Source organism: Pongo pygmaeus, chromosome 8 (genome assembly GCF_028885625.2).
Source record: "Pongo pygmaeus isolate AG05252 chromosome 8, NHGRI_mPonPyg2-v2.0_pri, whole genome shotgun sequence".
Taxonomy (NCBI): domain Eukaryota; kingdom Metazoa; phylum Chordata; class Mammalia; order Primates; family Hominidae; genus Pongo; species Pongo pygmaeus.
Window position 1 is genome coordinate 58,216,334 of NC_072381.2, and position 23,981 is coordinate 58,240,314.

At 41.6% G+C, this 23,981-nt stretch overlaps 1 long non-coding RNA gene across 1 annotated transcript; it reads right to left on the reverse strand.

Annotated features, from left to right (window-relative positions):
• Nucleotides 1–6,437: 6,437 nt before the first annotated feature.
• LOC129044954 (uncharacterized) lies at nucleotides 6,438–12,876 on the reverse strand. Its single transcript, XR_008504862.1, has 5 exons — nucleotides 12,678–12,876; nucleotides 12,318–12,504; nucleotides 12,054–12,123; nucleotides 8,969–9,703; nucleotides 6,438–7,846 (listed from the first exon to the last, which is right to left on the reverse strand). It is a non-coding gene; the product is annotated as an uncharacterized LOC129044954 (long non-coding RNA).
• Between the last annotated feature and the right edge of the window lie 11,105 nt (nucleotides 12,877–23,981).

A 23,981-nucleotide genomic window follows, 5' to 3' on the forward strand; every position in this document is an offset into this window, starting at 1 on the left:
AGATCACGCACTGCACTGCAGCCTGGGCACAGAGCGAGACTCTGTCTCAAAATAAATAAATACATAAATAAAATAAAATGAGGATGGAGTCTTCTTCTACTTCTTATTTTTATTAGAGACAGGGTCTTACTCTGTCACCCAAGCTGGAGTGCAGGGGCACAGTCATAGCTCACTGCAGCCTCGAACGGTTGAGCTCAAGGGATCCTCCTGCCTCAACCTCTGAGTAGCTGGGATTTCAGGCACCAGCCACCTAATCTGGCTAGGACTGCTAAAAAATAGTAATAGCTACAATGTATCATGTGCTTATTAAGCAGTGGGTCTTGCTCTGAGCACTTTGCATGTATTTATTTATTTATTTAAATCTCACAAGTGCCCTGTGAATTAGGTACTTATTACCTTATTTTACAGAGATAGAAGCTGAAGCTGTGTGTCCCCCCATGTCACACAGTTGGAAAGTGACAGAGTCAGGGTTCTAGTTGAGAAAATAGGATTGATGCACCTGCACTCTTAGCCAGCACAGTGTTGTGTTTTAGATATGCCATTAACAGTGTTGTGTTTTAGATATGCTGTTAGATATGTGTTTTAGATATGCGGTTAACATGGTATAGCCACACAATGAGACCAGATAGCATTTGCACCAAATTCCAAAAGACACATATTGCATAAAAATGCCCACAAGATAATGATAAATGGAAAAAGCCATATACAGAGCTGTGTGAAACTGGAGAGTTGACCTTGTCTTCCCCAGTGAGGGCCAGCTGCCTCTCATGTGTGGAAGTAGAGAGTAGGTTCTGACCCATGGTTCAGGAGGGATCCTCTCTGGGGGTCCTCAGCATCAGGAGCTCTTCCCTGCTGGATGGCTGGAAGAGCATGACCTGCTGGATGGCTGGTCTCCGCCAGGTCACCTGGGCCCTGGCTGCTGCTGGTCCTCCAAGGTAGCACAGGGATGGTAGGGCAGTGCATGAGGCCCCTCTCCTCCAACCCCCTTGCAAGCCCCAGGGTACCTGCTTCCTACAGCAGCCATCCCAGAAGGCACATTTTCATTTTACAGATGGTTGGGGCAGTTTTTCTTTATAGATGTATAAATTTTTAGTAAAAGTTATACACAAACATGGCTAAGAGTACTAAGAGGATACATGATGAAGATAATGATAAAGCACTGCTTTGTGCCACCTCTGACCATACCTTATCTCTCCCCAAGCGTACACTCATAGTTGTAGTTTACTAAATTCGGACATTGCTGCTTTACCTCCCATAGATCATGATTTAGCTCTCTTACATCACCCTCCCCTCTCTTCATTCCCCCAATGTAGCTCTATTTCTATTTTTGGTCAAATCAATAAACAGAGGCTACCTTATTAGGTCCACATTGACAATGTTCTTTGTAGAGCTAAGGAGTGCGTTTTGACCACATTGTCCTTCTTGTATAGTTCTGTGTCTTTCTTTTCTAATGTCCTAACATTCTTTCTTTTCTTCCATTATACAATAAACACAAAAACAAGGTCTCTGTGGTATCAGATACAGAATTATCCTCTTTTTTTTTCTCCCCCCAGGAGAAAAAGCTCCCTTGCAATGACCTCTGTCTTCCTACTACAATCTGGGCTGTCCTGACATCATTTGGGGGCTTTGATTTGGGCAGTTGAGGAAGAAGATTTGCTTCATTGAAGGTAGTGATTAGCACTTCTCCCCAAAATCCAAAGGGATAGGGGGCAGGTGTGGGGGCTCACGCCTGTAATCCCAGCACTTTGGGAGGCCAAGGAGGGCAGATGACGAGGTAAGGAGTTCGAGACCAGCCTGGCCAACATCGTGAAACTCCATCTCTACTAAAAATACAAAAATTAGCTGGGTGTGGTGGCACACGCCTGTAATCCCAGCTACTTGGGAGGCTGAGGCACAAAAATCGCTTGATCCCAGGAGGCGGAGGTTGCAGTGAGCAGAGACTGCGCCATTGCACTCCAGCCTGGCGACAGAGCGAGACTCTATCTCAAGAAAAACAAACAAACAAACAAACAAACAAGACAAAGGGATGGAAATGGATTGATGGACCCCTCACAGAGGATGTAACTGAGGACACGTCCCAGGTCCAGCCTTGCTGTGGTGATGCATCGTTCTTTAAACCTCCATTCCGTTTTGGGCAGCAGAGGCCCCGTCTGAGCAACAGGATCTCCTGCCCCACTCCCATCCCTTTCTATGATTCCAGTGTCTTCCCTTAGTCTGATTCTTTCATCCTGAGCAGCCCCTGGGCTTCAGCAGATGGTCAGGAAGCCCCCCATTGAAGATGTTCCCTGTGCATCCTGGGATGGGAGGGACTTCGGTGCTCAGATACCAGGGGTCCAGGTTGACACTACCATTGGGTCAGCTTTTCTTGTCAACATCCCTCCCAGTGTGACCCTTGGGCTCTTCTGCCTCCTTAAATTATGCACCTGTTACATCAAGCATTGCCGCCCACATCTCCCAAGGACAAACACTAGTACCAATTGTCAGGGACCATGCCCAAACCCACAATGAGGAAGGAGCCCTTTCCTTAACATTCACATAATTAGGAGCGCGCCTCCCTTTTTCCTGGGAGTCAGTACACCACATTGTTATGCTGCGCCTGTGTCCTGTTTGGTTTGCTTCCTGCCTTTTGGGGCCAGCCTGAAAAATAAAAAAGCCACATTATGCTTCAAAGGAGGCTCCCTTAGTTACCCTGAGAGGGGCTGTGAAATGGCCTTTCCAAAAAGACCTTCATTTCGTTTTTAGCCAAGAGTCTTTGTTCTCCCAAGTCCTTCTGAAGGAAAGGGAGATAATAGCCAAGGATGTGTTACAAGTTTCCTATTTTACATATATTGGTGGAAAACAGGCTGGAAGAAAATATACCGGTATTTTAGTGGTTGTTATCTCTGGATATGAATGTAGAAGTGATACTTTTTCTTTTTCATACTTTTCTGCATTTTTCTTTCTTTTTTTATTCTTTTTGATTATTTTCTTTTTTCCCTTTCTCTCTTTCCTTCCTTCCCTTCTTTCCTTTCCTTCCCTCCTTTCCCTTCCCTTTCCTGCCTGCCTTTCTTTCCTTCCTTCCTTTCTTCCTCCCTCCCTCCCTCCCTTCTTCCTTCCTTCCTTCCTTCCTTCCTTCCTTCTTTCCTTCCTTCTTTTCTTTCTTTCTTTCTCCTTCCTTCCTTCCTTCCTTCCTTCCTTCCTTCCTTCCTTCCTTTCTTTCTTTCTTTCTTTCTTTCTTTCTTTCTTTCTTTCTTTCTTTCTTTCTTTCTTTCTTTCTTTCTTTCTTTCTTTCTTTCTTTCTTTCTTTCTTTCTTTCTTTCCTTTTTAGACAGAGTCTTGTTCTGTCACCCAGGCTGGAGTGTGGTGGCACGATCTTGGCTAATTGCAATCTCTGCCACCTTGGCTAATTGCAAGCTTGAACCTTGAATTGGGTTCAAGCAATTCTCCTGCCTCAGCCGCCCAAGTAGCTGAAATTATAGGCGTGCACCACTAAGTCCAGCTAGTTTTTGTATTTTTAGTAGAGATGGGGTTTTGCCATTTTAGCGATGCTGGTCTTGAACTCCTGGCCTAAAGTGATTTGACCGCCTTGGCCTCCCAAAGTGCTGGGAGTACAGGCATGAGCCACTGCGTTTGGCCCACTTTCGGCATTTTTCTAATTGCAGAAACTATATTTAATTTTTGAAACTATGTCTACCATCTGGCCGGGCACCATGGCTCACACCTGTAATTTCAGCACTTTAGGAGGCAAAGGCGGGCAGATCACTTGAGGTCAGGAGTTCAAGACCAGACTGGCCAACGTGGTGAAAACTCATCTCTACTAAAAATACAAAAAAATTAGCCAGGCATGGTGGTGCATGCCTGTAGTCCCAGCTACTCGGCAGGCTGAGGCAGGAGAATCATTTGAACACAGGAGGTGGAGGAGACTGAGTCACTGCATTTCAGCCTGGGTGACAGAGGGAGACTGAAAAAAAAAATGAAAAGAAAAGAAAGAGAATGAGAAACTATATCGCCATGAAATGCTATTAACAAATGTTTAAAAATATTTAAATATATATAACATAGCAGGAGTAAAAGACGTCATTTTGAGTTTGAAATGCTATTAACAAATGTTTAAAAATATTTAAATATATATAACATAGCAGGAGTAAAAGAGGTCATTTTGAGTTTGAACTGGAGTCGGATCTATGTGGACACATCTGCCACTGGTGTGCTGGGAGCAGAGGTCTCCTTTGTGAGGATGGGTACCCCAGAATGTCAGAGATGGTTAGTCACAGCTGTTTCCCTAGCACCAGCAGTAGGCACTCAAAATATGTTTTTAAAACACACTAGTGAGTGAATGACGGGGGAGGAATTCCTGTAGGTTGAGCCTGATCCAGTCAGGAACTTGGTTGGCACCAGGGAGGCAGCCAGACTAGGCGTCCCTCAGCTTTGTCTCTCAGCCCAGCCTTTAATGTCCTGGGAGAACAGGACGTTGTAAGTAAAGACGGAAAGGCCGTCATTATAACAACAAACAATCTTGCTTTAGAGCTGCACAAAGAAAATGCATCACAGAAGGTAGGGAAAGTATATTCACTGCCCGGCTTCCCTGTAGACCACCCACATTCTTTGGCAAAGGGGACTTCTCTGTGAAACAGAGGTGAAGCCCATTCCCTGGAGCTAAGGTGCTTGGTGAAGCAACAGTAGCAGCCAGCAGCTTAAACCTGGTTTTAAGCACGCTGGAGGCGGCTTTGGCTTTGTTTTCACCACATAGGCTACTGTTACAAAACTTCATTAGAGAACAAGACACTCTTAAATTTTTCTACTCGTGGGGAGGATAGTGGCAGTTTCTGTTTGTGTTTCCTCCCACCCCCACTTAGTCAAGCCTAAAACTTATTCTTGAGCATCAGGAAGCAGAAGCACAATGGGAAGTGGGACTTTCCACTACAATCGTCCTTGAGTATGAGGTCTGGGGGCTAATCCTTTCTTGTTCACATGTACAGATTAACAATGCAATGCCCGTATCGGTGTTCACAGCATTTTTGCCAAACCCCCAGCATCTCTGGGACAGAGACCTTCCTATTTGGTTCAGGTGACTACTTTCTTCACTCCTCGGTGATGTACCTGCATGAAATGTCCCCAGTCATCATTGCTCGGCAGTCAGAAACTGAGGAAGGTGGATGTTCTCAGTCCAGTGGGACATCAGTTGTCCACTTGAGGTACAGGAACAAATCTTTTTTTTGTTTGTTTTAATTTTTTGTTTTTTGTTGCTCTTGTTGCCCAGGCTGGAGCGCAGAGACACAATCTTGGCTCACTGCAACCTCCGCCTCCCGGGTTCAAGCGATTCTCCTGCCTCAGCCTCCTGAGTAGCTGGGATTACAGGTGCCAGCCACCACACCTGGCTAATTTTTGTGTTATTAGTAGAGATGGGGTTTTGCCATGTTGGCCAGGCTGGTCTCGAGCTTCTGACCTGGTGATCCACCCACCTCGGCCTCCCAAAGTGCTGGGATTACAGGTGCAAGCCACCACACCCGGCCCAGGAACAAATCTTTCTTACCTCATTTTTATCTCTAGGTTATGGAAAGGGGTGATGGGGGTCGGGGAGGATCCTCTGCATTGTCTTCCCTAAAAAATAGGATCAACTGGGGAGACTTGTGAGCATCCCTTGGAAGTGAAGGTGGACTGAACATACCTGTCTGGGTGTCTACATACTCTCTTCAGACCCTGTGATGGCTAATTTTTCTTGTCAACTTGGCTAGGCGATTGGGGCCAGTTGTTTGGTCAACTAGTCTGGATGTTGTTAGGAAGGTATTTTGTAGATGTGATTAACATTTACAACTGGCAGACTTTAAGTAAAGCAGATTACCCTCCATGATGTGGGTGGGCCTCATCCAATCAGATGAAGGCCTTAGGAGCAAAAGCTGAGGTGTCTGGGGAAGAAGGCATTCTGCCTCAAAACTGACATAGAAATCCTGTCTAAATTTCCAGCCCACTGGTCTGCCCTGCAGACTTTGGGTCCAAGATTACAATTTCAACTCTTGTCTGAATTTCTATCCAAAGGGCCTGCCCTAGATTTCAGCATCCACAATTGCATGACTCAGTCCCTTAAAATAAATCTCAATCTTTCTCTTTCTTATTGTTTCTGTTTCTCTGAAGAACCCTGACTGAAACTGACAAAGCCTTTCTCATTGACCACGCTCTGAACCTTCTTCTCAATTAGGCCTCCTCCATGGCCTGCTGAGCCCAGTTTTAGCAAAAAATTCTGCTGAGGCAGTTTATTGGGAATCCCCCCTGCCCTTGATATCTAATTAGGTCTCTCTCCCCTACCCCAAGTTCCCCATAGTAATTCTCTGTCCTCTCCCTCAGGGGGCCCACTGGCTATAAATCTCCACTTGTCCCTGTTTGTATTTGAAGTTGAGTTCCATCTCTCTCCCTGTTTCTGTCTGTTTGGGCTGCTGTAACAAAATATCATCAACCGGAAGGCTTATAAACAACAGAAATTTATCTCTCACAGTTCAGAAGGCTCAGAAGTCCATGGTCAGGACATCAGCAGATTCAGTGTCTGGTAAGGGCCAATTTTCTGGTTCACGGATGATGCTTCCTGGCTGTGTCCTCATATGATGGAAAGGGTGAGGGGTCTCTCCCAATGCCTCTTTTAGAAGGGCACTGATCTAGTTCATGAGGGCTCTGGCCTATGACATAATCATCCCTTAAAGTGCCCACCTCCTAATTCCTTCATCTTGGAAGTGAAGTTTCAACTTATGAATTTGAGGGAGACACAAACATTGAGACCATAGCACTTACCTATTGCAATACTCTTAAATAAACTGTCTTGCCATTTTTAACAAGTGTTTGGTGAATAATTTCTCTTTAATAATACAGACCCTATACCTAAGGCCAGTAACTATAAGGACTTTATAATACTCCAGAGTCAAACTCAGTTTCTCATCTGGCTGCTGCCTCCTGTGTTCCTACAGCAATCTGAAGTACTGAAGTCAAAAACAGCACACGGGCCTTGCAGCATCTGGGGTGCAGCAAGCAGGGTGAAGGGGGAGACTGCCTTAGAATGGAGGGTGGCAGCTCCAAGGAATGGGAAAGCTTCTCAATCCCTTTGGTCTAAGTGGGAAAACAAAAGAGCTGGCAGCAATCTGGGGTGAGTTAGGGCCCAGGAGCTAAAGAGCAGGCCGGTTTCATGATAACGAGCTTCTTTTTTGTGTAGGATGACTGTAGCAAGTTTATCTGCAAGACCCACAGGGACCTCAGCAATGACACATTGTGGGGTAGATTGGGAAGCCAGATTAGGTAATCACAGAGCTGGAGCACCTCTCTAAGAACCAGCTGGGGCTCTGCAGGGGTGTGACAAGTGCTCATCTGGATGAGGGACTCACAGAGACAACTGGCACATTAAACAGATTGCACCGTCATCTTCCTGACAGCACGCCCACAAAGGCCCATGCTCAGCTGTCATCTTCAAGTGTGGGAGCAGCTTCCCTCCAAGCCCTGGGCAAGAGGCCACAAGATCCAGGTGGGGACCCAGCCTCAGACAAGTGTCCAGTAGTGGAAACTAGTAGGAAACCAGGACAGATGGGCAGGGACAACAGGGCAGAGAAGGTGAGGCCTGAGGCTTGGTGGGTACCCCAAAAGAGGTTTGGCTTGGTACAGATCATGAGTTGAGGCCACGATATCCTCCTGTCTGGTAAGGAATGGTTCCAGACATGGCTGGGGCTGCTGCTTCTGAGGAGTGAAGACTGCTACAGGGAAGGCTTGGGGCCGTGAGGCCAAGTCCGTCGTGTCATTCCAGCTCCCTTTCAGGGAATATGGAGATACACTAAAGGAATGTCTCTCTTTTATTGTTGAAAATGTGCACCTTTTCCTTCAGTGGCCTGCATCACTGCACAGCAATAATAATGATAATAATAAAACTACCTGAAGTTTATTGAATAATTTCCTTAGGGAAAGCACATGACATACATAATTGCATGTAAACAACCTTATAGTTCCCATTTTAAAGCTACAAAACCTGCTGGGCACAGTGGCTCATGCCTGTAATCCCAGCACTTTAGGAGGCCGAGGCAGGTATATCATGAGGTCAGGAGTTCAAGACCAGCCTGGCCAACATGGTGAAACCCCATCTCTACTAAAAATACAAAAATTAGACAGGCATGGTGGTGGGCGCCTGTAATCCCAGCTACTCGGGAGGCTGAGGCAGAGAATTGCTTGAACCTGGGAGGCCGAGTTTGCAGTGAGCCGAGATTGCGCCACTGCACTCCAGCCTGGGCAACAGAGCGAGACTCCATCTCAAAACAAAAACAAAAACAAAAACAAAAACAGAAACAAAAACCTGAGGCTTATGGAGTTAGTGCCCCCAAATAACACAGCTGAAAACTTAAGTTTAGCACAGTGAAAACTTAATGCGAATGTAGACAATCTGAGTCAATACTTCACCACCATGTTATTATCTTAGCATAAAAGTTCATTCTAAAGTATGCTGACCTGACTACATCTCAGGCATACTGAGATTACTGACAATAGCTTTAGGACCAAATGACCAGGAGCCTAAATTTGCCTCTGCTATTTCCTGGCTGAGTGACCTCAACATGCACTGCTTATTGGCAATAAGAGTCCGATTCTTCATCTATAAAATGAGGATGGCAATGTATGTAGTATGTAGTAATCATACAATATGATTACCTTCTGGTTTGAAACCCATCTTGAAGCCAGGCCTGAGATGTGTTCAGGTGAGGGCCCCATTCTTTTCATTGGGGACCTTACCACACACAAGGGGATCTCTAGGTTGGCATAGTGATTTCCTCAGGACATTACCAGCCTAAGTCCTCATCTTCTGGAACAGTCTCACTTTCTCCCACTGAGTAGGAATGTAGCTCTTTGTATTCTCTTTCTAGAAGCAAGAGGACTTCCTCTGAAGGGTGAAGAGGAGGTATGAAGACATCAGTATCACCTGGATTCAAAGAAGAGAACCGATCATAATAAATTAGAAAACAATTTGTATTACCTGCTTCAAATACTCTTTAGTTTTTAGACAGGTTGATAGTCCAAAGTGTTGTTGACTTTTTGGAAATAGTAGCATCCAAAGTGTAAGGAGCTGGGCTTTAGAATGAAAGATCTAGAATTAAATTCTTTTCCCACTGCTGATTAGCTGGGCGGCTTTCAGCAAGTTGCTTAAATTCTCCATGCCTCAGGTTCTTTGTCAGTAAGGAAAGTGCTTCATGGGGTTGTGACTAAAAACAAAATGATGTTTATAAAGCAACTATCCTGGTGATGAACACAGAATGCAAGTTCTATCAACGTCCATTCTTTTCTTCTTCATTGTTAAAAAGGTATATGTGTGTAAAGACAACTCACATCAGGCTAGAAAGCCTTGGTTGATTGAAGTTTCATTTCATTTTAAGAGAGTTCTTGTTCCTGGGGATCTCTAACTCTGCTAGAAAGCTTATGAGTCCACATGCTGCTGGTGGGCTGAAGTCAGAGCCCTTCTGAGGACACCAGTGGGATCATTCAGCACTAAGACTAGGACAGCACTGGCTCTCTGGGTTTCCCTGTTCCAATTCTGTGGCACAACTTCTGGCCATGGTGCTGAAAGACACTTTCTTGATTTTCTAACTACTTTCCTTTCTCTCCACTTCATTCAGTCACAGGGTGGCTCATGGTCTTGTGGGCAGCCTGGGCTGGCCCCTGGTGAGTCCCCATAGATAAGCTTCACAGCTCTTCACTGGAGCCTTTTGCCCAACTTAGGAAGACGAAGAATTGAGGTTGGAAAATAGGAAACAGGTCAGTTCCAACAATTTCTGATTCAGTGTTCATTCTAATGAACAGCTCCCTGCTCAGAAATGTAATAACAACACTGATAATTAGCATTCATTTAGTCCCTACTGCTTTGCCTGTATTATTAAATTAAGTAATGATATCTTATAAGCAACTCTGGCCTGATATATAGTAAGTACTTATAACTGTTGTTTTTGCTATTGTTATGTTCATTTAATTCTCTCAAACCTCTGATGAGCAGAAATTGCCATCCTCATTTTACAGGTGAAGAATCTGACACTTATTGCCAATAAGCAGTACCTATTGAGGTCACTCAGCCAGAAAACAGCAGAGGCAAAATTAGGCTCCTGGTCATTTGGTCCTAAAGCTATTGTCAAAACATCACACTACCTCTGAAGATCCTTCTGGTCAAATAGGTAGAGGTCAGTATGATTACTTGACCCAGTCTATTTCTTCTGAGCTCAATTCAGTGGTGCTTTGGGGCTCACATGAGCTTGCAAGAACCAATTGTGTGCATTTCTTCCCAACTCTGTGTTGGTAGCATGATGTCAACCAGTGGGAATATTTGCACCACGCAACTAGGTAAACACTGCAAATTAGGGCTTTCTAAATTTTTCTAGAGATATGGATTAGCAGTACTTAACTAGCCAGGATTACTAAAATAAGACATGGGTAATGTCAAGGACTATCATATATGCCTGTGGATTTTAGTCTATGGTTTTCTGACTACATATATACCATGAGAGAGAAATGGGATTCAACACAATTGGTGTTACTTATTTCTGCATAACAAATTACTCTGAAATTCAGTGGCTTAAATAACAATAAATATGTATTATCTCTCAGAGTTTCTTCGGGCCAGGAATTTAGAAGAGACTTAGTTGGCTCTGTTGGATGGTTCTGGCCTGGAGTCTCTTATGAAATAGCAGGCAAAATGCCAGCTGGGCCTCCAGTCACCTGAACGAAGTTGTGCCACTCACATGGTTGGCAAATTCATGGTGGCTATTGTAAGGAAGCCTCAAGTCCTGATCACATGGACTTCACAGAGGGCCACTTAAATGTTTTCACAATGTGCCAGCAGCCTTCTCCAGGGTGAACAATCTGAGAGAGAAGGTAAAAGCTGCAATGTCTTTTATGAACATCAAATTCTGCCATTTCCACAATATCCTACTGGTCACACATCAGCCCTATTCTGTGCAAGAGATAACTACACAAGGGCATGAATATCAGGAGATGAGAATCACTGGAGGAACCTTGAAAGCTGACTACCATGATTGTACAGAGAAATTGTGATTCCTTCATCCTTCAGGGCTGACAGCAAATAATTTTCTCCTAAATCCCATGCCACTTGCCTGACAGCTGTAGCACAAAGTTTTTTTCTAAGCAATGAAGAATGATGGCTATTGGATAAGAAAACAAATGACAGTGTCTACCCCAACATTATACACTCTCCAGATAAGAAACTCTTCTTATACTCACGATACAATTAGCCTCTACATGTTTGCTCTCAGCTTATTAACCAGAATAAATTCCTCTTGTGTCTTTTTTGCTTGGTTTGCACAAGCCATCTTTGTGTCTCTCTGATTGAATAGACATCCTTTTCATGGGGTGGGGCTGAAACCAAGAATTAATCTCTGGGCATTGAGTAAAGGGGAAAATGAAGCTGATACAGAAAATGAAGTTAGTTTCTTTGGCTCTGAGAAGATAAGGGCAGATGATGCCTCTATCCCAACTGGCCTGATCATAGGTGCATTATTCTGAAGCCGCTGCTTGCTGAGTTAGTGTCCAGGCTGAAGGAGAATGTGTATGACTGGTCTAAAGGCAGTTGTCTTTGGAAGTATTTGAAACGTTTTAGTACAGTGTACAGTGAAGGAAAGAGAGGGGAAAGCAGTTTTACAACACAAAGTGTTTATGATTATTAACATTTGATTTCTTCATAATTTAAATGGTGCAGTAAGTTCAAAAAAAGAAAAATATTGTTGCCTTGACTTAGCAGATTGTGTTTTTCACTCAAAACTTTAGTATGAAGAGCTCAAAATAGTAACTAGTTAACACATTTTCACCTTGTAAAAAGGTTTGGATAAAGCAGACACTACGAACTCTCATCCTTATTCCTTTTAACCTCCAAATTGAATGTGCATAAATCCAAGGGTTCTCAAATAGAAAACATATTTTTCTTATAACTGAGATAGCTGAGTCTGGGATAAAATGCTTTGAATGTAGCATTTCTTATTAATTAGATTAATTGTCAGGTCCACCTATAATCTGTGTTTTGTGTAGAAAATCACACCAAGCCCAAGGCATGCCGGACTTACCTGAACCATTTGTGATGGAATCACCAAATAAGCAGATAAAAGAGCTACTCAGACTGCAGTATCTGGACTTCTGAAAGATACACGATGAATGCCTTATTACCACTAGGACAATAGTGAGGAATGGGGGCTGGATAGCAATATTTTAGAGAGAGTCATATAATTGGTTGCCTTGAAGGGGTCCCAAATGACAATCTCTATTGACCTGAAGTGAGTTTCCCTTTCTTCCTCCTAGAAGAATTAATATATTCTTGTCAAAATTCTTACCTGTAGTAGTCAGGGTTCAATTAGAGAAGCAAACCACTGGGATATTACATATACTAGTGATTTGTTAGTAGGATTCGACCTTACATAGGCTGGTAAGATATTTAACCACCTTAGAAGCTGGTTAAATAGACCCTATAGGGCTGTCATCTTCATATCTGATGCTGAACCATGAAGTCCTCAGGGCAGGCTGGGAAGGGAAGGGAAGATGATTGCAAAATGGTAGAGAGCAAGGACAAGCTGGAGATGACAAGCATGAGCTGAAATGAACACAGAAGGACTGGAACTCATGTTAGTATTGCACTGCCTCCAATTTTAAATATACGGTGTCTTGTAAGAAAAGCAGATAAACACATATCTTACCCATGAGTGGAGAAGCTGAAGTACAAATTCAGGGGAGGATGGAGCAGCTTCAAGCCTGGCTGGCATCCCATGCCAACAAGGTGACCCAGTAGATAAGTGGCAAGGTGCATGAGCTGCCTGGTGCCCTTGCATAGACTTTTCAAGTGTTAGAAAAATGTCTCCATGCCTTGCAATTTGTCTCTTGTGGCCAAGCCTAACTGGAAACAAACAGGAAAGGGATTCTAGGAAAACTGCTTCCACCTAGCCAAGCTGACATGTTACTAAGCCACCACACCACTTCACAGGCTAAAGCATTAGGTTCCTGGTGCAAGGTCCTGCTCTTCACTCTATCAGCTGTCCATAAATCTGATGACTTCAGCATCCAATACCTGCGACTCTTGTTTCCTTGACCTCCTTATTACCAGTGAACTCCTTGTCCACTCCACCTCACCCATGACTTGCATAGTCATCCTTTATCTTGTGTCCCCTCCAAGATGGTCCATCTTCATAGTCTAATTAAAATTTCATTCTCTCTGACTGCTCCTTTCCAACCAGCTTGCATGCTCACTTACCCCACTCTGTGTTTTTACTTCATTAGGATTTCTAGTCTGTTGACTCTTTTGCTTTCATCCAAAGCATCACCTCTTTCTCTTCATTATCCTCCTCAGTCAGACTAGATTCTCAAAACTGTCACTTTAATGGCCCTAAACCTTATTTTTCTTTTTTTTTTTCTCATGGTCATCAACAAAACCCCACCTCTGGATGACCCCAAATAATTTCCTCTCAAGGCCTTACCTGAGCAGCCAAGATGTGCTAGAGGAACTTAAACAACAGGACTATAATCACTTATCTCAAATGGTCGTGGTTACTGTCCCGAGCTTCTCCTACTACACTCTCCAGTCAACTTATATTTTTATATGAAAAAAATATATAATTTTATTAATTTATATGTGGAAAAACAATTATAGATTCAAATGCAGCTGTAAGAAGTAACACAGAGATCCAGGTAGGGCGCAGTGGCTCATGTCTGTAATCCCAGCACTTTGGGAGGCTGAGGTGGGCGAATCACTTGAAGTCAGGAGTTCGAGACCAGCCTGGCCAACGTGGTGAAACCCCATGTGCACTAAAAATACAAAAATTAGCTGAATGTGGTGGTGCATGCCTGTAGTCCCAGCTACTTGGGAGGCTGAGGCAGGAGAATGGCCTGAATCCAGGAGGCGGAGGTTGCAGTGGGCCGAGATCGCACCATTGAACTCCAGCCTGGGTGACAGAGCAAATCTGTGTCTCAAAAAAAAAAAAAGAAAGAAAAATAATACAGAGATCCTTTCATAGTTTTCCCAGTTTCCTCTAATGGTAATATTTTGCAGAATTATAGCATAATATGACAACAAGAATACTAACATGGATATAACTCACTGATCTTATGCAGATTTCCATTTTACTTGTCCTCATTTGTGTGTGTGTGTGTGTGTGTGTGTGTGTAAATTCTATACAATTTTATCACCTGTGTAGGTTCATGTATTCGTTATCATAACAAAGACACTAAACAACTGTAACAGCACAAGGATTCATTATGTATTCTTTTATAGTCATCCCCACCTTCCTCCCACCCCTACTCCATCCCTAACTCCAGAAAAATCCTTATCTGTCTTCCATTTCTAAAATTTTATCATTTCACAAATGTTATATAAATGGACTCATTCAGTATGTAACCTTTTGTTACAGGGATTTTTTTCTCAGTATAAGTTTCTGGAGATTCATCCAGGCTGCTGTGTATATCAATAGTTCATTCTTTTTGATTACTGAATAGTATTTCAGGTACGTACATACTACAGTTTGTTTAATCACTTACCTTTTGAAGGACAGCTATGTTTATTCCACTGTGGGGCAAAAAGGCTGTTATCAGCATTTGTGTATAGGTCTTTTTGTGTGAACAGAAGGCTTCATTTCTCTGGAATAAATGCCCGGAGGTATACTAGGTGGTATGGTAGTTGCACTTTCATTTTTAAGAAAACTATCAAGCTATCTTTCAGAGTGGCTGTACCATTTTACATGCCCACCAGCAACGTGTCAGTGGCGAATTTTCCGCATGTTCTCGCTGGCATTAGATGTTGCCTCTGTTTGTATTTAATTAATTAATTAATTAATTAATTAATAATGACTGGGTCTTACTATGTTTCCCAGGCTGGTCTCAAACTCTTGTGCTCAAACCATCCTCCTGCCTCAGCCTCCTAAAATTTTGGGATTACAGGCATAAGCCAACATGTGTGGCCTGTTTTTAATTTCAGTCATTTTGATAGCTATGTGAGGTTATCTCACTCTGGTTTTAATTTGCATTTTCTTGGTGGCTAATAAGATTGAACATCTTTTCATGTGCTTATTTGCCATCTGTATATTCTCTTCAGTACAATATCTCTGCATATATTTGCCCATTTTTAGTTGCATTATTTTTTAACTGTTGAGCCTTGAGGTTCTTTATATACTCTAGACACTAGCACTTTGTCAGACATATTGTTTCCAAATATTTTCTTCCATTCTGAAGCTTTTCTTTTCGTCCTCATAACAGAGTCCTTTTGCAGATCAAAAGTTTTTAATTTGATGAAGAGCAATTTATCAGGTTTTCCTTTTATGACTTACCCTGTTGGTATCAATTCTAAGAACACTCTTCCTGGCCCTCTATTCTGTAGATTTTCTCCCAAGTTTTTTACTAAAAGTTGTATAGTTTTACATTTTATATCTATATCCATGATCTATTTTGAGTTAATTTTTGTATAAGATGTAGGACATAGGTCAAGGTTTATTTTTGTTTGTTGTTTATTTATTTTTGCCTGTGGATGTCCAGTTGCACCATTTGTTGGAAAGATTACCCTTCCATTGAATCGCTTCTGCACCATTGTCAAAAACAGTTGGGCATGTTGGTATGTGTTTGTTTCTGGGTTCTCTGTGCTGTTCCACCGACCTGTGTGACTATCCTTCTGCCAAATTACACAGTCTTGGTTACTGTAGCTCTGTGTCTTAAAATCGAATACACAGATTTCTCCTTCTTTATTTTTCTTTTCCGAAAACTTTAAAGTAATCTTGCTTTTTTGCCTTTCTTATGAATTTGAAAATAATCTATAGCTACAAACATTTTGCTAGGATTTTAATAGTCATTGCTTTCTACCTGTATATCAATTTGGGGAGAATTAATATTTAACAGTGTTGAATAATCCAGTTCATGAACATGATGTGTCTTTCTGTGTATTCGGATCTTCTTTGATTTCTTTCATTGGCATTGCATAGTTTTCAGTATACAAATCCTGCATATGCTATTTTATATTTGCACCTGAGTATTTAATTTTCTTTGAGCAATTATAAGTGATATTGTATTCTAATTTCAGTTTCCATGTGTTGCTAGTATACAGAAAAAATTTGCTTTTTATATGTTTATCCTGCAGCCTGCATTGATGGTGACTCAATTCTGGGAGCTTATTTGTAAGATGCTTTGGGATTTTCTATGCAGACAATCATGACATCTGCAAAGTGAGGCAGTTCAATTTCTTCCTTTCTAACCTGTATGCATTTTATTTCCTTTTCTTGCCTTAATTGCACTAGCTAGAAATTCTAGCACTATGTTGAATAAGATTGGTGAGAGCAGACAGCTTGCTTTGCTCCTGATCTCAGGAGGAAAGAATTCAGTTTTTCACCATTAAGTATGTTAGCTATAAGTTTTTGTAGATTGTGTATCAAGTTAAAGAAGCTCTCCTCTATTCTTATATTTCTGAGTTTTTGCTATGAACAGGTGTTGAATTTTGTCAAGTACCTTTTCTATATCTATTGATATGATCATGGGATTTTAAATTCTTTAGTATGTTAGTATGATCGGTTATAATGATTAATTTTCCCATATGAAAATTAGCTGTGTATCCCTGGGAATAAACCCTGTTTGATCATGGTATATAATCCTTTTTGTATGTTGTTAATTTCTATTTGATAATATTCTGTTAAGGGTTTTTGCATCTATATTCATGAGAGGTATTGTTCGGTAGTTTTATTTTCTTGTCATATCTGGTTTGGGTATCAGGTTAATACTAACTTCATAAAATGAATTGAGAAGTGTTTCCTCCGCTTCCATTTTCTAGACAATATTGCATAGAATGGGTATTCGTTCTTCTTTAAACATTTGATGGAATTCACTAATAAAATCATCTGGGTCTGGAATTTCTTTTTTAAGAGTTTTGAAATTATAAATTCAATTTACTTAATAGTTGTTGGGTTAGTTACTTTGTTTTTATTTTTTATTTTTTTGAGATGGAATCTCGCTCTGTCACCCATGCTGGAGTGTAGTGGCATGATCTCAGCTCACTGCAACCTCCGCCTCCCAAGTTCAAACAATTCTTATGCCTCAACCTCCCTAGTAGTTGGGATTACAGGCAAGCGCCATCACACTGGGCTAAAGGGCTATTTAAATTATCTATTTCATATTGGGTGAACTGTAGTAGTTTGTGCTTTTTTGAGGGATTGATCCATTTCATCTAGGCTTGGAGATTTATGAGTGTAGATTGTAGTATTTCCATATTATCCTTTTGCTGTCTGCAGGATCTGTAGAGATAGCCCAGTTTTATTCTTGATATTTGAGATTTTTGTCTTCTCTCTTTTATTCTTTGTTGTCTTACAAGAGTTTTGTGAATTTACCTTTTCCCAAAAAAAAGGTCTTTGTTTTGTTGATTTTCTGTAGATTTGTGTTTTTGATTTTAGTGATTTTGCTGTTATTTATGTATTTATTTTTGAGATGCAGTTTCACTCTTGTTGCCCAGGCTGGAGTGCAATGGCACAATCTTGGTTCACTGCAACCTCCGCCTCCTGGGTTCAAGTGATTCTCCTGCCTTAGCCTCTGGAGTAGCTGAGATTACGGGTGTGCGCCACCACGCCTGGCTAAATTTTCTTGTATTATTATTTGAGATGGGGTTTCACCATGTTGGCCAGGCTGGTCTCGAACTCCTATCCTCAGGTCATTCACCCGCCTTGGTCTCCCAAAGTGCTGGGATTACAGGCGTGAGCCACCGTGTCCAGCCAGTTTCGTTGTTATCTTTATTATTTGCTTTATTCTGCTTGCTTTGGGTTTATTTTGCTCTTCTTTTATAGATTCTTGAAGTGGGAGCTTAGATAATTGAGTTGAAATCTTTTCTCTTTTCTAATGAATGTATTTAGTGCTATTAATTTCCCTCTCAGCACTAATGCAGCTGTGTCTCATGCATTTTCATATGTTTTATTTTTTAATTTTCATTCAGTTAAATGCATTTTTAAAATTTCCCTTGATGCTTTCCCTTTCACTTATGAATCATTTAAAAGCATTTTGTTTAGTTTGCAAATGTTGGAAGATTTTCCTGTTATCTTTCTGTTGTTGATTTCTATTTTGGTTCATTATGATTAGAGAACATACTCTATATCATTACAGTTATTTTAAATTTGTTGGCCAGGTGTGGTGGCTCACACCTGTAATCCCAACACTTTGGAAGGCCAAGACCAGCCTGGCCAACCTGCTGAAACCCTGTCTCTACTAAAAATACAAAAATTAGCTGGGCGTTGTGGCACATGCCTGTAATTCCAGCTACTAGGGAGGCGGAGGCATGAGATTTGCTTGAACTTGGGAGGCAGAGGTTGCAGTGAGCTGAGGTCATGCCACTATACTCCGTGACACAAAATATTACCTATCATGATATATGTTCTATGGGCATTTGAAAAGTATGTGTATTTTGCTGCTGGTGAGTGGAACATTCTATAAATGTTGATTAGATACCATTCCTTGATGGTGTGTTCAGTTCTTGTACATCCTGGCTTATTTTCTGCCTAGTTGTTCTTACAATTATTGAGAAGGAGTTGTTGAAGTTTCCATTGCTTAATTCTGCTTTCAATTCCATCAGTTTTTGCTTCACATATTTTTCAGCTCTGGCATTTGGTGCATACACTTTCAGAATTATTAAGTCTTCTTGGAAGATTTACACTTTATCATATATAGGGTTCTTCTCTCTCTTTGGCAATTTTCTTTGCTCTGACATCTACTTTATCTGACATTAGTGTAGCTGCTCCTGCTTTATTTTGTTTAATATTTCTTCTCTCCCCTCCATTCTGCTGTTGAGCCCATTCAGAGTTTTTTCTTTATATAATCTGTTTCCTAGATGAGTTTTTCTAATTATTTTCATTTGTTTCATGCATGTTCCAAATTGTTTGTTAAAATATTGGCCGGGTGCGCTGGCTTACGCCTGTAATCCCAACACTTTGGGAGGCTGAGGCAGGCAAACTGCTTGAGGCCAGGAGTTTGAGACCAGCCTGGCCAACATGGTGAAACCCCATCTCTACTAAAATACAAAAAACTATCCCAGCATGGTGGTGCATGCCTGTAATCACAGCTACTCAGAAGGCTGAGGCTTGAGAATTGCCTGAACCCAGGAGGTAGAGGCTGCAGTGAGCCGAGATTGGGCCAATGTACTCCAGCCTGGGCAACAGAGCGAGACTCTGTCTCAAAACACACACACAAACACACACACACACACACACACACACACACACACACACACTATATACATATATATATGAGCTACTTTAAAGTCTTTGTCAGATAATCCTAATCATCTCTTTCTCATCTTAGTGTTGGCATCTGTAATTGTTTGTTTTTCATCTAGTCTGAGATCTTCCTGGTTCTGTATGATGAGTAATTTTCACTTGCAATCTGGATATTTTCCTATAATATGAGCCTGTGGATCTTATTTAAACTTTCTTTTTGAGCTGGGATTCCCTGGCAATTTTCTGGCAAGGGAAGGAGGGGTCGCCTCTTTGTTACTTCCAGGTAGAAGTAGAAGTCCAGGTTCTCCACCTGGCCTCTGTTGACATCTGAGGTTGGGGGAGGGCCCCTCATTACTGCCAGATGGAAGTGGAAGTCCAGGCGGATCATGTGGTCTCCACTGACAATTTGGGGTGGGCTCATTACTGATTGTTGAGCGTAAAAGTCCCAGTTCCCTACTTGGACTTACCTGACACCATCTCAAAAGGGGTCTTTGTTGCCTTTTTACAGCTCTGACAGAGTAGAAGTCTAGGCTCCCCATTCAACATTTGCTGGGCTGGTGGGGATGGGGGCCACGGTCTTTTCCATGGAATTTTGCTGGAGTGGGACAGCTATTGCCTAAAGGCTGCCCTTTTCCCATTTATTTGGCTAAACACATCAGGCCTTTATTGGGGCTGTATTTTTTATTATTTATTTATTTTTTGCTGCATTAATTATCTTGACTGAGCTACTGGTTGACTGAGCTACTGGTTTCTTCTTTAGTTTCAAATGTGGGATAAATGAGGCAAAAAGAAAACCCAGAGAACTCACCACCGTGTCATTCTTCCATCTTGAGATCTCTAGGCAGCTTTTCCTTCTCTGCGTCTTTCAGTCTCCTGTGTTTGTTTTATACATAAAATGTCAAGAGTGTTTAGTGGCACTTAGCAGGAGGAATAGGGAAGGGTTCCTCTGTTTCGTTTTCCTAGAAGCAGTTCTCTCATTGTGGTTTTAGTTTGCATTTCTCTAATGCCAAATGATGTTGAACATCTCTTCTTGTGCTTATGTGGCATCTGCAATTCTCTTCCGTGAAATTCAACTATTATCTTAAGCTCTTATTCTCTCAACCTTCTGACCATCTTATTTCTTGCTTTGTTAACAGCAGATTTTCTTCTTCTCAAAGAAAACTGAAGTCATCAAATGGGAATTTCCTCAAATTTCTAACACCGGTCCCACAAATGAATCAAAATTTGCCCCCTTCAGCCTTTCTCTCCCGCTGCCTGGGGTCCTACCCCTTCCTCTTTTCAGAACCCTATGCCATTAATTATTGCTTATCTTTCCCATATATTCAATTACTTCTCAATCAACCTTTCCCAAGAACATTTAAACCTGCTCAAGCTTCACTTTGTTACACAAAAGCACACAGGACCTCCCCTCCCTTGTGTTATTTTGCTTCTCTCTTCTATCTCAGTCAAAATTTCTCAAAACGAACACTTCATTTCTATGAAATTTTTTTTTTTTAAATACAGGCAGTGTCTTACTATGTTGCTTAGGCTGGTCTCAAACTCCTGGCCTCCAATGACCCTCCCGCCTCAGCCCAAAGTGCTGGAATTACAGGTGTGTGCCTCCATGCCTGGCAAAACAAGCACTTTCTGGCTTCTATTCTCTTCCCCTCACTGAAAGCTCTTGCTCAGGTCAATGAAGGCCACCAAGTCACCAAATCCAGTGGGCATTCATCCACCGTTACTTTACTTGACCATTTTTTTTTCTTGAAATGCTCTCTTCCTTATACTTTGGGAAACTCTCACTCCAGGCTTTCTTCCTGGTGCTCTGGATACTCATTCTGGTCCCCCTTGCAGACTCTTCCTCCCCACCAGGCTATTCAGTATAGTGGATTCCTCAAGGCTCAGTCAGGCTCTTTTCTCTCTTCCATTTAAAACCTCTCCCTGGGAAACCTCATCCACCACCAATGCTTCAGTTACCAACTCCATAGCAAAGACTTGCACATCTATATCCCCACCCAGACTTCTCTGAGCTGCAAACTCTCATATTCAATCGCCTTCTCTAAATCTCTACTTGGCTGTCACAAAGACACATCAACCATAACAATGCCAGACAGAACTCATGGCCTTCACCCATAAGCCCAGTCACCTTCTGTTGCTCTTTTCTCCATTTCCACTGCCACCACTACTGTCCAAGCTATCACCATCTTTCACCTGGATGTCCATAAATAGCCTCAACTGGACTCCCTGCATCCCCTCCACCTGGATGGATGGATGGTTCTTTGTACCACAATGCCAAAATATAAATTGGATTATATCAGCTTCTGCTTAAACCCTTTTAATACCTCCAATTACACTGAGCATCAAGCCCCAAATCCTTTTTATCAAGCCCCAAATCCTTTTTTTTTTCTGAGACAAGCTCTCCCTCCATCACTCAGGCTGGAGTGCAGTGGCACAATAACAGCTTACTACGGCCTGGAACTCCTGGGCTTAAGCAATCCAGCTGCCTTGGCCTCTTAAAGTGCTGACGTTACAGGTGTGCACCACCATGCCCAGCTAATTTTTAAAATTTTTTATTTGTAGATACAGAGTCTTGCTATGTTTCCCAAGCTAGTCTCGAACTCCTGGGCTCAAGGGATCCTCCTGCCTTGCCCTCCCAAAGTGCTGGGATTACAGGCTCATGTCACTGCACCCGGTCAGCCCCAAATCCTCAACCTGGCCTGTAAGGGTTTCTGTGTTCTGGACCCTGTCTCTTGTCTAGTCTCATGTCATATCATTCCTTCCCTTTCATTTATCACTTAAGCTCCAATGGCCTTCAATCAGTGCCTTTACCCTCATCTCAAAAACACCCCAACTAAAAGGGTATTATTTTCTCAAACCTCAGCAATATGAAGGTCCAGAAAGCCAGAGGGGAAGCCACCTCCTGTTCTAAATGTGAACATTCTCTGCTTCAGGACCTCGAGTTACGACTCCGTTCCTCCCAGCACTGCCCATTTCCAAATCTGTCATTTATCCATCCACCTGGAGGCTTCCACCACTGCCTGTGGATTGTTTCTGTCTTCTGCCTCCTATTCAGATCAATACACTCCTAATGGATCCTGGCATTGGGACATGACATCCTTACCAGCATTGCTTCTGTGGCTCTGTTATGCTGAAGCATAGTGCTTCGTCACTATGCTTCCACGCTACAAGTCACGGAATAATGCCCTTTACACCTTGACATTCAGCCTCTAGTAGCCCCCTTCCCTTACATCCCCATAAGCGACCTTTCCCACCCAGCTCTGAACTTGAACATGGGGAAAATATGAGAATTTTTGTGCAAGAAGTCTGTTAGAAATTGATTTAAAAATGACAATAAAAAATGTATTTAGGTGTAGAAGAAGCTTCTACTGAAAATAGGTGAACAGATGGGGCTGGGGGATTTTGTGATTATTATGTAAAGCCTGTATAGAGGAGAGGAAGGCACTGGGAAGGAGTATCAGGATGTGAAGTAGGACCTTTCTGCTCTGCTGAGGCATTAGTTTTGACAATAATTGTGCATGTACTATGCTTCAGGGCCTTGAGAATTAAGAAGGGGAGAACTTGTGTCACTTCCTCAGGGAAGCCTTTCTGGATCCCTCCTGTTACTTTTGAATTTCATCTTTTCTGAGTTCCCATTGCACTTTCCATTAATTCATTAAATTAATTAATTATTATTTTTTATTAAGATATAATTTATATACCATAAAATTCATTCTTTTAAAATGTACAATTTAGTGGTTTTCAGTACATTCAAAAAGTAATAAAATCATCACCACTATTTAATTTCAGAACATTTTCAATATCCCCAAAATAAGCCTCATACCTAGTAGCAATCACCTCTCAAACTCCTGTCCTCCCAGCCCCTGGCAACCACTAACTTACTTTCTGTCTCTATAAATTTTCCTATTCTGGACAGTTCGTATAAATGAAACAATTCGACGTGTGATCTTTTGTGTCTGGCTTGTTTCAATGTTTGTTCGTATTGCAGCATGCATCAATACTTCATTTTTATGGCTGAATATTTCCTTGTATGGATAAATTACATTTTACTTATCCATTCATCAGTTGACTGACATTTGGGTTGTTTCCACATTTTGTCTATTGCAAATAATGTTGCTATGAATACTGGTATACAAGATTTTGTGTAGAAGTATGTTTTCAATTATCTTGGGCATGTACCTAGAAGTAGAATTGCTGAGCACATGATAACTGTATTTTTAACTTTTTGAGGAACTTCCAAATTGTTTTCCAAAATGCTGTACCATTTAATATTCTTACTAGCAATGTATAAAGTCTCCAGTGCCTTCACATCCTTGCCAACACTTGTTATTATTGACCTTTTTGATTTCAGCCATTCTAATAGATATGAAATGACATCTCATTATGGTTTTGATTTGCATTTCTCTAATAACTAATGAAGTTGAGCATTTTTCATGGGCTTATTGGCCACTTGTGTAACTCTTCGGAGAAATATCTATACAAATGCTTTGGCCATTAAAAAATTGGTTATTTGTCCTTTTACTGTTGAACTATAAGAGTTTTAAAATATATTCTGAATATTAGTGACTTATAAGATATATAATTTGCAAATGTTTTCCCCAGTCTATGGGCTGTATTTTCATGTTCTTGTGCATTTTTTGAAGCACAAATGTTCTTAATTTTGGAAAAGTACAGTTTAGCCATTTTTATTATTGTTTGGCTTGTGCTTTTGCTACTGTATGTAAGCAACCACTACCTAATCTAAGCCTGTTAATATTTATGCCTGTGTTTTCTTCTAGAGTTTCA